The 11,317-nt window shown below is 41.3% G+C and overlaps 1 long non-coding RNA gene and 1 pseudogene across 1 annotated transcript; one reads left to right on the top strand and one right to left on the bottom strand.

Annotated features, from left to right (window-relative positions):
• Positions 1 to 4,673: 4,673 nt before the first annotated feature.
• LOC6050690 lies at positions 4,674 to 7,516 on the top strand (annotated as a pseudogene).
• A 724-nt stretch (positions 7,517 to 8,240) lies between these two features.
• On the bottom strand, positions 8,241 to 8,981 carry LOC119767176. Its single transcript, XR_005277371.1, has 2 exons — positions 8,805 to 8,981; positions 8,241 to 8,739 (listed from the first exon to the last, which is right to left on the bottom strand). It is a non-coding gene; the product is annotated as an uncharacterized LOC119767176 (long non-coding RNA).
• Positions 8,982 to 11,317: the final 2,336 nt, after the last annotated feature.

Genomic DNA, 11,317 nt, shown 5'->3' with positions numbered 1-11,317 from the left:
TTAAATTCTTAAATTCTTAAATTCTTAAATTCTTAAATTCTTAAATTCTTAAATTCTTAAATTCTTAAATTCTTAAATTCTTAAATTCTTAAATTCTTAAATTCTTAAATTCTTAAATTCTTAAATTCTTAAATTCTTAAATTCTTAAATTCTTAAATTCTTAAATTCTTAAATTCTTAAATTCTTAAATTCTTAAATTCTTAAATTCTTAAATTCTTAAATTCTTAAATTCTTAAATTCTTAAATTCTTAAATTCTTAAATTCTTAAATTCTTAAATTCTTAAATTCTTAAATTCTTAAATTCTTAAATTCTTAAATTCTTAAATTCTTAAATTCTTAAATTCTTAAATTCTTAAATTCTTAAATTCTTAAATTCTTAAATTCTTAAATTCTTAAATTCTTAAATTCTTAAATTCTTAAATTCTTAAATTCTTAAATTCTTAAATTCTTAAATTCTTAAATTCTTAAATTCTTAAATTCTTAAATTCTTAAATTCTTAAATTCTTAAATTCTTAAATTCTTAAATTCTTAAATTCTTAAATTCTTAAATTCTTAAATTCTTAAATTCTTAAATTCTTAAATTCTTAAATTCTTAAATTCTTAAATTCTTAAATTCTTAAATTCTTAAATTCTTAAATTCTTAAATTCTTAAATTCTTAAATTCTTAGATTCTTAAATTCTTAAATTCTTAAATTCTTAAATTCTTAAATTTTTAAATTCTTAAATTCTTAAATTCTTTGATATTTTTTTAAATTTTAAATCTGGGTATGATTTTAAATTCTAGCTTTTTATTTAGAATTTTAATTTTTTTGGATTCTAATTGTTAATTTGAAGGATTTTGAATAGATGAATTATTTTAATTATATTATTTAAATTTTATTAATTTTTAATTATTAGAATTTTAAAGCTTTGAATTTGTTATTTTTAAATTTTGTTTTGTATACATATTTCTTTTTATTTTTTAATCTTAGATTTTTATTTTTAATATTTGTATTTTTGAATCTGTGTGTTTATGGATTTTCTCTTTGGTTTACTTCTTTTCAAGCAAAATACAAAATCCTTCCTTTTAATTTCAAGATTTTGCTTTTTGAGATTCGGCATCATAAGGCAATTCGGAATTTTCAATATTATAATATCGATTACAAAATTATTGAAACATTTATAACTTTTAGTTACAATAAAATAAACAAATTCTGAATATTTAAGTTTTTCACTAGAACATTTTGCAAACAAACATCGCGCGAAGGAACGTCACGCGAAGAAACGTCTTTTCTTGGCCGTTTCTTGGGTGTTTTTTATATGGAGTTTTGCATTTCTTCCGAGCTGCATATCAGCATTTAGTGTTGTCATAAGATTGTTCAAAATGCATGTTAAAAAAAAGTTTTTTACAAAAAATATACCGTACAGATAATGGTACAGATATTCGCCATGCTTGGTGCAGATAAGACAGATTTTTGGACCCTCTGATACAGACGAGCATGTGGTAACACTGGCTAGAACGTCTCGGACAGAACTCGACCTGATGCTCAAAAAAGAATGCTCATTTTTTCGTGATCCCTCCCTCGAAAAAAATACAGTTTGGTTTAAGCGCGTGTATCTGTATCCCAATGTCGTCATTTTGGCCTACATCTTAGATAACACAAAACCAGATCAGTTTTGAAACATGTTGGAAGCGTTGGAAGTCATATTATTGGTCAGAGATTTTAGAATTTTTGCCAATTTTAAATCGAATTTTGAAAAAAAATGTCTCATTTTTGATTTTTGAGCTTGAATATGATTCCAAATATGAAATGGCGTTGATTCAATATTGAGAAAAACGAGGAGAACAGGCATTTTGCAAATGCGCAATCAACAACTCAAATTTGACTAAAATGGGTTCGCACCATGAGAGGACCGCCAAAACAAGAAGGAAGAACCAGCAGTAGCAGAAGGAGGAAATTCGAGCGAAGCGGACCGGTGGAAGTCGCCATGATGTGGCGGTTCTCATTGAAAATGGCCATTTCGACAATGTTGGCCACAACCTGGAGTGTCCGATGATCTCAAAGCAGGTTCCCCCGGGGCCCGGAGGACCTTTTACAGAACCAATATGGGTGGCAATATGGGTATCAAAATTCATGGTTTTTTTGGATTGTGGTAGAGCTCGTAAAAAGTAAACTACTCAGCTCAGTGGTTTGAACAAGAATAATAATTTTATTTTCCGTCATCAATAACGTCTACTACGATTGGGTCCTCAATCAGGACGCCTACTTGCACCGACACTCCTCCTCGAACTGATCCGGTCGAATCCCAATCGCCGAACGCAGCTTCTCCAACTTGATCCTGGTAAGCGGCTTCGTCATCACATCAGCTAGCATGTTCTCCGTGGGGCAATACTGCAACCTTATCGTTTCCTTCTCCTGCAGATCTCGAACGAAAAAATAGCGCGTCTCGATGTGTTTGCTTCGTCGCTCGATCTTGTCGCTTTCTACCAACTTGATGCAACTCTGGTTGTCCTCGTTCACCCTGGTTGGTCCAAGAGCTGCCTCTCCAACTTCTTCTAGCAATCTGCGAGTCCAGATGAGCTCCTGGCATCCTTCAGCTAAGGCAACGAACTCTGCTTCGGTTGAGCTCAGCGCCACACAGGTTTGCTTCCTTGTGCACCATGCGAACCTCCGAACTGCAACAGTACGCCAGAGTTTGACTTCCGGTCCCGTGAATTTCCAGCCCAATCTGCGTCAACGAACATCTGCAATTCTTCATTCGTGGCACCCAGCTGGAGCTTGTGGTTGATCGTCGAATCCAGATAGCGCAGAACTCGCTTGGCTTCGTTCCAGTCCTGTTGATTCGGCTTGCTGGACTTCTGGGCCAAGATCGACGTGCTCACTGCAATATCTGGCCTGGTGTGCACCGCTACGTACAGCAGACCTCCAATCAAGCTGAGGTAGTCCTGGTTGTTGGGAAGTGGCTTGCACTCCTCCTCCTTCTGCTGCAGGTAGCCGGGGTCGAGTGGTACCTTGGACGGCTTCGCTTGCTCCAGATTAAACCGTTGTACCCAAGGGGTAGGACAGTGAGTAATTTTGAGACATTTTGAAAAATTTTGAGTCAGATTGAGCCACTCTCGTTACTCAAAATTGTTCAGTTTTTCACGAACGACGTAACCCGCTTTGACACTGACGTTTGGATCGACATTTGTCACCGAGCATGATTGTCAAAAACATAAAGAGCAGAAAACGTGTTTCGGCGGCCCAAAGTTTTCAATTTTGTGTAAAATTGGTCCATGAAAAATCTTCATCTCCCTGGGGGGAAAAAAATTTCTCCTTGGGGGTCAGTACGTAGGACCAAATATTTGACCGCCCGTGAGCAAGCACCTTGGAGTGTTGCACCGAGCCATGTTCTGACGAAAACGACCAGGATTGAAAATAGGCTGGCGGCGGATACACGGGTTCAGGAAGTTGAAGTCGGGCCCAAGTGGTGGCCAGTACGTGATGCTAAAGTCGGCTTGAGTTTGTGAGTTTTGAATGACCGCGACTTTAAAAGCTTCCCGCCCAGTCAGATCACCACAACAACAAAAAGGTTCCGAAGGAAGAGGTGCTCTAAGAACAAAAGATCAAATGGTTCCAAAAATTGAACTCAACATGCAGTTTGAGATTATTAGCAAGACGGAAACACTCAACATAGCCCCATGATTGCGGCCCTGAAAGATGTTGGGGGACAGGGAAGTTTCTCTTTAGGGGACAAAGATTTGCGGCGGAAATTTACATCTAGGACGCCGAGGACGAAGGTGCGATTTCGTCGATCATCAGCAAGTCCATCCAGAACTGGGTATCCAATCATTGAAAATGCATCACGCCAAAGGCCAAACAATCAAATTTCGAGCAAGAGCTGTATGTTTTAGGGCATGCCTTTTGTTGTATTGGTCTGAGAAAATTTAGTCAAAATATAATTGGTCTAGTTTTGTTTATCATTTATTGCATTACTCTATTCTCCGTACCCCGTTGAGTCCCTCCTTCAATCTCGCTGGAGTCTTGTCCCACCCGCTGTTCTAATTCAGAATACCTTGCGAATCTAGAAAAAAACCAGTTCATTTCATCCACGCAGGTTCCAGTCACTGAAATCTGGCTTGATTTTTTTCGTTTTCTGTAGAAAATAAACACAAGTGGTCTGAAAACCTCCCGGAATTTGGGGAGAATATTTTTTGGGATATTGAGCTGGAGCAGATTAAAGGCCATCTCATCCACACAAGAACCGTACGAGGTGTTCTTTAGCAGGAAAATTCTGTTGTTGAAGGGGGACGGGAACGGTGCATGTCTTCTGATAAGCCGCCACCCGCACATCGCAAGTTCTAGGTTCTCCTTCTGTACATCTAACAGATCTACCATATCATGGAACCTGGCAGTTTTTTTTATAGATCAGCAATTTTGTCGTCTTTGGACGCATGTCGCAATCCCAGCCTAGTGCAATTATTATATTTAGCACAAAAAAACTGCAACCAAAATCAACCAATTTCCTTATCTTTTCTGAGCTTTACTGTTTGTAAACATTTCAACGATTTCAACTGTCAAAATGAGCATTCGAAAATTCCGTAACCTGTCTTCAAATTACTCAGGAGTAAAATTGAGTAACTTTGAGTAAGATTGAGTAACATTGAGAAATTGAGTCACTCAGTTACTCACTGTCCTACCCCTTGTTCGGAACAATAACAATGTATTTCAAAACAAAGGCCGGAACAAAGTATGGCCCTTTGTTTGAAATACTAGTAAAGTAACCAGCGGCCGGGCGGAACAAAACAGCGAGGCCACGGAACAAATTTAACGCTTCCGGCTGCGTCGAAAAGGACGACCTCATCAACCTGGACCAGGTGAGCACTGGACTGCTGAACAGTTCGGTTCGCGCAGCTCGCTCAGAAGTTCGGTCAGTGCTGGCGTTATTCTCGTTAATGACGAACATTATGCCAAAAAGTGTGACCAGATCAGGAACACTTGCCAGAATTTTTTTGGTCTGTTTTGGAGAAGCTGGAACAGGGTGAGTGGGCAATTTTGAAAATATAGATTGCAGTACATTAATATTTATCTTTGAAACCATCTGTTTGATCCCTAAACCCGCCAGCACCACAACCATGGCTGTCCTCGCTGAACTCATTCACGGAGGCTGCACGCAGATTGCGCGTCGCCAACGGGCATCTCCCACCTTCGGCTTCGGCAGCAACGACGTGTAACCGGAGAACATACCCCTCAATTACTACGCCGGAGATCAACCCCCGACGACGTTCAGAACAACCCGGCAATTGTATGCTGACCATCTGAATCTGTTTTTGTAGGATGGAACGGTGGGAGGTACAAGTCAGCGCTGTTTGTAACTGTAATTCGTCATGTGATGAGATCAAGGATAGCTATCTGCAGAATTGCCATGCTGCGTGCGGTGAAGATCGTGGCCGAGGCAGTGGCCAAAACTCAGAGCAACCATGCCCGGCATCTGCTGGCCAACTCGAGCATCCGTGAACTGCTCGAAAAACAGCTGCGCCAGGGCGAGGACACGGTCAAGGCACTGCTGGCGAACACAACAAGGAGCTGGAGAGGGCCGGTGGGCTGTTGAAGGAAACGCTGGAGCGGACGGCCGTGGTGGCCGAGGGGTTGAAACAGCTGTCGGCGATATCACTGCCCAAGTTTGGGTCACCAGGGCCGGCGTTCGAGTTTGGGAAGGCTGTGTTTCCCTTACAACAAGATGGAGCGATTCCGAAGGAGAAAGCTTCTGATATTGGTACTGTGAGTTAAATTCGTTACCTTTGATATAAACTTACTGTTGGTTTCTCATTTTAGCAAGCTTGGACATATCACAAATTACACTCAAAGAATTGGAATCAATTCTCTCTGAGCACAACAAAAATCGACAGATCATACTGTCCTACGATAACGGTAGGGCTCCAGAACCGACGGTCAAGAAGATTGACCCGGTGCAACCGGTAAAACCGAAGCCCGGTGAGTACAACATTCCACCACCGATAACGAAGGATGCAAAAGTAATAGCCGACATGATGAAGGTAGTCTCCTCGCACGGACCTTCAAGCACACCAGAACCAACAGCCACTCCCACACCAATCGATCTACCTCAGCTAAGTTCGGTGGCCAAACAGCGCAAGGTACCGTTCTCCAGAGTCGCCCATCTGGCCTCGTTTGGAAATCTGTTCGCCGGCCTGGGTCTCGGCACAATCAACGAACTCGCCAAAGGTGCCCTCGGCCTCGGTGGAACGCTCGACCCCAAGCAGGCCCTCTTCAGCCCTGCGAACGCTGAACGAATCGTGGACACTCTGTGCAAAGTTCGCGGAGCGGCCCTCAAGATCGGCCAGATCCCCAGCATTCAAGACTCGAACGTCGTCTCACCCCAGCTGATAAAAGCGTTGGAGAGAGTCCGCCAGATCGAGAAACAGCTCGTGCAGGAATTCGGGCCCGATTGGCGCAAGAAACTGGCCACCTTCGACATGACTCCCTTCGCGGCGGCCTCCATTGGCCAGGTGCACCTCGGAGTGCTGCACGATGGGACCGAGGTTGCCATCAAGATTCAATACCCGGGCGTGGCAAAAAGCATCAGCAGTGACATCGACAATCTGATGTCGATGCTAAAAGTGTGGGACGTGTTCCCCGCGGGCGTGTTCATCGACAACGTGGAGGCGGTGGCCAAGCGAGAGCTCAACTGGGAGGTTGATTACACCCGGGAGGCGGAGTACACGGAACGTTTTGCGGAGATGACTCAGCACATGCCCGAGTTTAGGGTGCCCAAGGTGATCCGCTAGCTGACGTCGCAGTACGTGCTGACAACGGAACTGGTGCCGGGGGTGCCCATGGATAAGTGCTTTGATTTGAGGTGAGTTTTTTTGCGTCGTATTTTATAGTCATTTAACATTTCAAATCTCCGCCCCCAGCCAGGACCACCGCGAACACATCGCCCGCTCGGTGATGAAGCTAGTGCTGAACGAGCTGTTCACGTTCCGGTGCATGCAAACCGACCCCAACTGGTCCAACTTTTTGTACGACGCCAGCACGCGGCAGATCAGGCTGATCGATTTTGGCGCGACGCGCTTCTACCATAAGCCGTTCATGGACGACTACATGAGGGTACGAGTAACTCTATTTTTAGTTAATTTTACGATTATTTTTATTAATTTTCGTAGGTCGTTGAAGCCGCCACCCAAAACGACCGCCAGCGCATTTTGGAGCTGTCGCGCAAGATGGGCTTCTTGACCGGGTACGAAACCACGGCCATGGAGAATGCCCACGTGGTCGCGGTGCTGATTGGCAAGCAAAGCACCACCAAGAAGATTGCCGCGCTGGTTCCGGTTATGATCGCCCATCGGTTGTGTCCACCGCCGAAGGAAATCTACTCGCTGCACCGTAAGCTGTCCGGAGTGTTTCTGCTGTGCGCCAGGTTGAACGCCAAGATTGACTGCCGGCTCCTTTTCCAAGAGGTTGCGAGCAACTACAAAATCGACTAAATAGTATTTATTAGAGAGAAATAAAAGTATTGCAGTTTTGCAAGGTCAGCTTAAGATTTATTTCGCGCTTATTCCTTCGACCGTAACCCTCTCTTCTGCAGTGCCTGTTTCACGCAGGTCATGATCACTAGCGTGCCCAGGGTGGGGCAACATGGGGCAGTTGCCCCACCATCCTCGGAAATTTGTTCTAAAATTGGGCAGGGGGTGTCCATAAACGACGAAATTTTCAAAACTCCAATATTTTTGCCCCACCTTCCTTGAGGACCTGGGCACGCTAGTGGTCATGATATCGATCGCCAACTGGCAGCGATCCTCGTTCTCAACCCCGATGCATTCATCTGCAGCTTCCTCGACGATGCGCTGTCTCAGCTGGTCCGTTCCAACGACCACCCGTGCCAGATAGCCTTCCTTCAGGAATCGCCTCCCATCCGAAACGCCATGCTGTTGCTGAAAACACGACTGCAAACACTACCGGACCCTCGTTACGGGCTCAACCGCTGTTATCAAACCCTCAACGTCCCCATCGGAGGCACCTTCCCGCCTCTTACAACTTTGCGCCAAATTTCGTCGTATTTCGAGCACCTCGTCGTCCGTCTAGAATTAACACAACTGTTGTACACGCCCTAGCCTCACAGTTCAAACCCAACGTTTTTACCTGCGCAAAAGCGTGAGCTGCAAGGAAAAACACCAGAGCGACCGCTAATTGCCAACGATTCATCTTATCTTTTTTCGGACGGAATCGGACACGAGTGCACTAGAGAATAAACTCAAAAAATTGGAATATGTTTCAAAATATCACAATTTATTTCATTTTGAATCCTTGAAACTACCTGGCCACCTAAATCTTACAAAATCCCAAGTGTTCAATCGAAATCAGCAAGACTCCCGCATCGCCTTGAGCTGCTTCTCTTCCGGACCGATGTAGATCACGTGTGCGACCTGCTGCACTATTTCGTCCGGGTAACGGTTCCTTGTAACTTATGGCCACTCCCTCAAATATCCTCGCTACCGGTCTCTTCCCTACCACTGCAGCCGGAAAAGTCGTGCGTTTTTCAGAACCGTAGCAGCAAAATCGGTCGGCACATTCCAACAAAACATCGGCGTTGATTCCTAACAGCTCTTTCCGCTCCCAGACTCGCCTAGAACGTTTTCTCCGGCGCTTTTCACCGGGGACTTTTATTCTTCGTCAGTGTCGAACAGTTTGCCGTGAATGGTACGTCCAGCCTTATCCAACTGAACCGTTTTTTCGGAACGGATGTCGTTTCAGTCAGCACCTAGATGGCAATAAATTCTGCAACTTAATTTTTCAGGAATGAGCATTCAGCAGAAGCAGTCTTACCTGCGGTTGTTCAGACGGTCTTGTATCCCATTGTATCCATAATCACCTCACCTCAGAAAGTATTTAACGTAAAACTCTTTCGAAATACTCAAATAATGATAAAAACGCTGAAACATTAAATATAATGCAAAAGGCCAAACATGAAAATTAAATTTGTTTTGGTTAGGTCTGTTTTGACCGCGGGCCGAATAAACAAAGCATAAACAAAAACAAACTGGCTTCGTGTTAGGCCAGGGGCCAAAATGGAAAATGAAACTTCCACTGTTTGCAAAGTACACTCAAAAAAATATTCATGTTGAAGTTACGTGAAAAGCTATGTGGTATTTTTCCACTAATGTTTTCACGTAACTTCTACGAGGTGACGCTAGTAGAAATGAAATATGTTTTGCCAGATCATTTCACGTTGATTCTCCGTGTTCCACACGTAAAAACTAAATGAATCAACCAATGATTTATACATGTTTGTTGTAGTAAACCTAATATGATTTTTTTTAGTTTAAGGAGGTTATTTCATTCTTTTTTGGAATAAAAATAAGAAAAAAATGTTTTTTTTAAATTTATTTAAATTTATTTTATTTATCAATTAATAATTTACTGCTGAACGATCTCACGGATGCATGCGTTGCAACGATCACGATGCAACGCATAACACTTCTTATCCAACAAAAATACCACGACGATGATTGACTGCAGTCATGTGTTCTTCTCACCGTCGATCTACGATTCGTCGAGTTATTGGCTGCTCCTAGTATTTAGCGCCACACGCGTGGGTTGATGCCTTGAACTTGTTCTGGCCGGCATGAGTGACCGCAAAGCACCCGGTGTAGATGATCGGATCAAAGACGGACAACAGCTCCATTAGCACTTCTCTAGGACACACTCGGAGATGCCCACGTCCTTTTCCGGAAGTTGGTGTCACCACGGTAGCACCGACCTTGATAGCCATTTCGACTGAAGAAACTTGGATTGCCTTTTAGGGGTCCGTCAGGTCGCTAATGTTAGCTCCGGTCAGAATTTCCACAGGGATAGTAAATTCTTCTTCCAGAGACCGGTTTCTGTAACGAAACATGAATTAAGCAAAATGAAACATTCTAAACTTAATATTACTTACCAACTTTTACATTTTTAAAGAAATTTCACGAGCACAGTCCGGCAACAGGTCTTCACCGTTCGCCGTAAATTTTCATACTAAAATAATCACGTAGAAATTTGGCGCACTCGAGAAAAAAAGATTCGTTGAAGTTACATTTCAAAACACATAACAGCTACATGAAAAATCCTAGTGGAAAAATACTATATGGTTTATCACGTAACTTCAACGTGAAAACATTTTTTTTGCCAGTACACTTTCACATTATTTTTACGTGTGTCACGTAAAACGGGCCTAGCGAGGGGAAAATCGGGGTTACGTGATTTTTCACGTAGCATTAACGTGTGGATTATTTTGAGTGTACCTAAAACGCAAAGGGCCAACTCGCTCCGCATGGTGCAAAATATTTTGTCAGGGCATATGTTGCTTTTTCATCAATTTTCTCGAATAAAATATATTTTTCGATAATTCTAAGTACAAGACAATGTAGTCGTAATAGTTTTCCACCATTTAAGTGAATAATCTTTCCAATAATCTCAATCCTCTTAAATTAGGATTTGGAAATCTTTTTCCAAACTTCATCTTGATTTTTCTCAATGTTATGAAAATGGACTTTGAACCTTTTACAATGTTTTGCTTGAGATTTAGAATTTTAGAATCTTAAAATTTTAAAATTTTAACATTTTAAATTTTTAAATTTAAATTAGAATTTTAGATATTTTAAGAATTTTAAAATTTTAGAATTTTAAAAGTTTAGAATTTTAAAATTATAGAATTTTAGAATTTAACAGTTTTAGAATTTTAGAATTTTAAAATTTTAGAATTTTAGAATTTTAGAACTTTAGAATTTTAGATTTTTAGATGTTTAGATTTTAAGATTTTTAGATTTTTAGATTTTCAGACTTTTAGAATTTTCTTTTACTTCTCCCCCCCCATAAATCTCAATGGATTTGTAATGATCATACAGATTTCTGCACTAATTTGTTGCGAACCATAAACTGCACATCCCCCAAAATGTCTGCCGTCCAGTAATCTGGCAGCACTTGCATCTTTTAACAGAACGATGGGTATATTTCCCCTACCTATTCTAAATTTCTAAAATTTAAAAATTAAAAAAAATATGAAACTCAAAAATTCTAAAATTCTACATTCAAAAATTCCGTAGTAACAGTTCAATGGAGCGAATCTGCGTTTGTAAACAAGCATTCTATCCCCCTTTTACTTTACGTGAACTGTCACTTGAGCATAAGGGATAGACTGCTTGTTCACAAACGTAGATTCGCCCTATTGAACTGTTACTACGGAATTTTTGAATTTAGAATTTTAGAATTTTTGAGTTTCATATTTTTTTTAATTTTTAAATTTTAGAAATTTAGAATAGGTAGGGGAAATATACCCATTTTAATCACACTAAGCCGTTCGA

The sequence above is a fragment of the Culex quinquefasciatus genome, chromosome 2 (genome assembly GCF_015732765.1).
Source record: "Culex quinquefasciatus strain JHB chromosome 2, VPISU_Cqui_1.0_pri_paternal, whole genome shotgun sequence".
NCBI classification, from domain to species: Eukaryota; Metazoa; Arthropoda; class Insecta; order Diptera; family Culicidae; genus Culex; species Culex quinquefasciatus.
This window is presented reverse-complemented; position numbering and strand designations above follow the sequence as displayed.